The 5,447-nt window shown below is 40.4% G+C and overlaps 1 pseudogene; it reads right to left on the bottom strand.

The window, feature by feature from the left end:
• Positions 1 to 981: 981 nt before the first annotated feature.
• On the bottom strand, positions 982 to 4,069 carry LOC125257037 (annotated as a pseudogene).
• Between the last annotated feature and the right edge of the window lie 1,378 nt (positions 4,070 to 5,447).

The raw sequence follows: 5,447 nt of genomic DNA, 5'->3' as shown, positions 1-5,447 counted from the left end.
GAAAAGTTGCGATTTTCTATGCCGATATGGCTAGGAACTGTACTCTCATTCTGGCGTAATAATCTGGCGTAATGATATTACAGCATCTCTTACAAATGTCTCCATGGTTGCAAGGCACGCCCCCCTGTGCAAGCAAGTCACAGGTGCTGCGTAATATTATTTTGTCTATGTATTGCGGATCTATTTCAAAAATCTCAAAAAACGGCTTTTCAACAAAGTCTACGATTGAATTCAATCGAATCGACTCTGGCTTTGGAATTTCAGAATGATCATAGCATGATCAGTGATCAGTGCGAGCCTTTGAAAGTATTTGGCTGCCGAAAGATGCGTTCGGCGTGGAATGACTGACTCTACTTACGCATTAAGACAGTGAGTTACCGCCACCTACTGGCAGTTTTAACATTTAAAAGCATAATTTTCACGTTTTTATCATTGCATATTTCTCTAAACATGTTTTTATTATTTAAAACATTATTAATGTTGTAAAGGTATTTGTAAAGATAAAAAATGCACTGGAAAGTCAATTTAGGGGGTAAATATTGTCCTTTAATGGAAAAGGTGCAGTCTAAGTGGAAGAGAGGGGGTACGCAGAAGGATGGTAAATGCCTCAGGGGGTACTCCACTCTAAAAAGTTTTGGAACCACTGTGCTAAATCAACTTGAAGCATAAATTTGGAAAAAAAAAATGCATTTTTAGAAGTAAATTTACCACATACCTTTAGCAACCAAAGAGACTGCAAAATGCATATGTAAAAGTACATATGTAATAGTGTGATTGCTCTGTGAAATAAATTAAAACGTTGAGAATGTGACTCCTATGTGTTTGCATCATTTTAAATTTTAGTTCATAGTGTTATGCGAAAAAACATGTAAGAAATAATTGTTGACAGCACTTTTATTTTCAGAGACAGTTTTTATTCTTTCACACAAAAACACAACAGTGTCTTTCAATGCTTTTTAAAACAACATTTGTTTACTTGTTCTTGGTCATATCGCAAATTATGTGTATTAACACTCATTTTAAATTAAATGTGTGCATGTGTTTGAATACTGTCTCACAAAGCAGCATGCTCTGTCTTTAGTAAGTACGGTGTGAAGAGGTGGTGGTGGTTTGCTTTATTTGGATTGTTGGTCCACCAGTTGAGACTGTGTGGGAACCACCTGAGGAAACAGAGTGAGATCCACCCGATGAGACAGTGTGAGATCCACCCGATGAGACAGTGTGAGATCCACCTGAGATAGTGACACATCCACCTGAAAGGCAAAAGAGAAAGAGTCAATAATGCTTAATGTAAAACATGCCTGAAACTGACCATATGCAAGGATAGATTTCAATTACCTGGTATTTGAGTCCTGGAAGAGTAGGAGGAAGGGGGGAAAAAAATTAGTGAAGCCATTCCAAGACAAGATAATGTAACATGATCCATGTTCTACTGATTTTACCTCACATTAACTTTATAAATAGATGACTTTACCTAAAGTCCTGGTTTTCCAATAGGTTCCTGTAGGTGGCAATCTCCTGCTCCAGACGGCTCTTGATGTCCAGCAACAAGGCGTATTCTCGTCCCTGTTGCTCAATGCTAGCCCGCATTTGACACAGCTCGGCTTCCAACATGTTGATTTGGTTCTGGTAGCTTGCTAGCATAGCACTGTACCTAGCCTCTGTGTTCTGCTAGTGAGTTCTCCAGTGCCGCTTTCTGTATGAGTAAAGAGAACATGCAAAAAAAAGATCTTAATAAATCACTATTGGTCTGCTTTTTTTCAAGACTTATGTTACCGTTTTCTCCCTTTGGTTCAGGTAATGTGTCTAATGTCTCTCTCTCTAGTCTCTACATTCCACTTGTGTCTCACCATGCTGAGTTGAGACTGTAGCTCGATCTCCAGACTCTGCAAGGTGTTTCGCAGCTCTGTGATCTGTGACCTGGAGGTTTGTATGATCTCTGTGCTGTGGGCCACTTCTTTGTTCAAACCTGCCGTCTAAAAGAGAGACAAAAACACTGTACATCACAATCCAGGCACTACTTCAAGTGACATGCTGGAATGTGTGGTTCATTGTTCAGTGAAATGAGGGGTTTTGATGGCAAAGTATAATTCAAGGAGACAGAAGAGGACTTACCTTGTCTTTAAACCAGGATTCCTGTTCCCTGCGGTGTTTCTGTATGATGTTTTCGTAATGAGCACGAATCTCCTCCAGAACCTTGTTCAGGTCTTGCTGAGGAGCAGCATCAACCTCTACGTTCACTGTGCCTGTCAACTGAGACCTCAGTGCAGCCAACTCCTGAAATGTCGTAATATAATATAATATGTAAATATTACATGTAGTCAAGTATGGTGCCCCATACTCAGAATTTGTGCTCTGTGAATGAGTATTGAACACACACACACCCGGAGCAGTGAGCAGCCATTTTGTTTTGTTGCGGTGCCCGAGAAGGAGTGATTCGGAGTGACTCAGTTGTGAGTAATGAGAGTGCTGTTCTTTCCCTCCCCTCACCTACATTTCTTGCCAGTACTGAGACTCAACTCTGACCTTCGGGATACAAGTTCAAGAGAGAGAGAGGGGGACGGGATCGGGAAAGGACCACAAGCCGGGACTCGAACTCAGGTCGCCCGAAGTGCATTGGTGCTACATGTCGGCACGCTGCCCATAAGGGCATCGGTGTCGACAAGTTCGACTTTCTAAACATTAGGCTACAACTGCCCCCAATATAACATATAATATAATATAATGGTCCAAACGTTCAGGATCAGTCATACATAGATGATTCTGTCAGAAAACTACTACAAACCTCCTGGTGGTTCTTCTTCATAGACGCCAGCTCCTCCTGCAGACACCTGATCTGCATCTCCAGGTCGGCCTTTACCAGGTTCGTCTGGTCCAGCAAGCGACGCAGGTTAGCGATGTCAGCCTCCACAGACTGACGCATCACCGCCTCATGCTCATATCTGATTGGTGGAGAGGTCACACAGGGAATTAAACTCACCGATCAATGATTAAACATGATGAGTATCATATATATATACACATACTATTGTTGAAAAGTTTGGGGTCAGTAAGATTTATATTCTTATTATTATCATCAATGGCGTAATATTTTGGTGGAAATCGTAACACATTTTTTCAGGAATAGAAAGCTCAGAGAACAATATTCATTTAAAATAGGAATCTTTTGTGACATTACAAATGTCTTTACTTTCGATCAATTTAATGCATCCTTGCTGAGTAAACTTTATGACTCCAAACTTTTGAATGGCATAAGCAATGTAAAGCTACTGCATTTTAGGCATCAACCTAAGTTAAGTCTAAGTTAGTGGTCATCACTGTTTAACTTACTTCATCCTGAAGTCATCAGCAGCCAGTTTAGAGTTGTCGATCTGCAGGAGGATGTTGGCGTTGTGGACGGTAGCATTTTTAATCTGAAAGGTAAAAAATGTATATATAAATTTAGTTACATAAGATCATCAGACCTTGAAGTGATTATATGCAGTCTGTTTTTCAGCTGCTATATCCAATGAAATTTAATTTTTCTAGAATTTGCTGGTCTCGTGTCATATTCATTCAGAGATCACTGTACCTTGTCCTTCAAGTCACTGATGGTGTTCCAGTAGCAGCTGTAGTCCCTCTGTGCAATTGGCCCTTTCTTCTCATAGTACTCACGGATCTGCCTCTCCAGAATGGCATTGGCAGCCTCCAGGGAGCGCACCTTCTCGAGGTAGGACGCCAGACGGTCGTTCAGGTTCTGCATGGTGGCCTTCTCATTCAGCTGCATGTAGTCAGTTACAACGCAGCCTCCAGGCAATATGCCATGTCCTCCACTGTATCCTCCACCGTATCCTCCACCAAAACCGTATCCTCCACCATATCCTCCACCATATCCTCCACTGCCTCCAATCCTGGAATGCAGCAAGGAGGAAGAGATGCGGGTGTTTCCACCATAACAACCTCCATACACGCTGTAGGCCTTTTGTGGAAAGACTGTCGAACAGCCACGACTCTTGGTGATTATGGACTTTGAGGTCACGGTCTTAGGACCGTGGCACCTGGAAGATGTCGTGCGAACAGAAAGCGACATGGTGGATGAACCCAGAGAGGACACTGCAGGAAACCGTTAGAGTTGTCCTGACGAGGATGGCACATTTGAGCCCGGCTCTGGCCTCTTATAGAGATGGAGATCCAGGGCGGCTCCTGTACTTTGTGGGTGGGTGAGGGAGGTAGGGTGTGTGTGAGAGAGTGTGTGAGTGCCAGACCAGCAGACTTAAAACTTGGAAGACCAGTGTTCCACCCTAATGAGGAAACTGCAAAAGAATTTTGTACTCCTGAGATGTACTCACCCTTCAGACTACAATGAAGGGAGTGCAATAAGACTACTAGGATTTTGACACACACTGTGTGTATACAAGTTGTATGCATGTGTGTGTGTGTTTATGAGAGTGTTTTGTGCCAGTGGAGGAAATCCCTTTGACAGTTAGAGGCAGAGAAAGGAGGCTGAGCCGGTCATGTGAGGATAGCGATTTTATAAATTCACCATTTAAGAAGGATTTGGCTGACAGGTAACTCCCTGAGGCGATGTGAGATCATCTGAGACAGTTTCACCACCCTTTTACAGGTCATAAGAATCAGCTTGAGAACTTTGGTGCCCAATATGGGTATTTTATTTTATTTTAATCTTTTATTTTATTTTTTGTAAAATTTAATAATCTGTGTGTGCATGTTTGTCTGTCTTGAGCATTGGTTATAATTACACAATACTTTAGGTAAAGTGTGGTGGGGAATAATGAGAAATCTTTTCTTAGAAGGAATAATCACAAAGTTGTTTTTTTTTTATTAGAAGAAAGGGTGCATTAAATGTCTACATTAAATTTTGAGTAGAAAAATGTACATTTTCTTAGTTTCCTTAGTAATAAAGCTTCTTTATTCTACATCTGAATCTCAGAGATAGACAGAGAGGGAGGAAGGGAGAGAGAATTGAATTTTAAAACACCATTTTATTACAATTTAAATAAAAAAAGTGACACAAGAGTATATTCTCTACCAAGCAGAGAGACCCTCACAGCAAACTGTTAAAAATCAAAACATCATCAATAATATTACAAAGAACATTTTTTACATACCATCTTTGTTCAAAATACATCATATTTTTTGTTGCTTTATAATAACGAAAGTCAATTAAAATTCTTGACTTCACCAAGATTGAAAAAATCATTATAACATCTGTGTTGAAACTTCCCTCCATTTTTCTTTTTCTACTCACGTAAATTGCCATTTTCGCTTTACCCAACAAGAAATTAAATAATTGACATTCAAAGGAACGTCTTCTGCAATACTTAAAACCACAAATAAAAATCTCCATGGAAAACACTTCATCAAACCTTTTAAACAGATCTTGTAACAAAGAAAACAAAGGTCTTAATCTATTACAATACATGAAGGCATGAAACACTGTTTCTCTT

Source organism: Megalobrama amblycephala, linkage group LG21 (genome assembly GCF_018812025.1).
Source record: "Megalobrama amblycephala isolate DHTTF-2021 linkage group LG21, ASM1881202v1, whole genome shotgun sequence".
NCBI classification, from domain to species: Eukaryota; Metazoa; Chordata; class Actinopteri; order Cypriniformes; family Xenocyprididae; genus Megalobrama; species Megalobrama amblycephala.
This window is presented reverse-complemented; position numbering and strand designations above follow the sequence as displayed.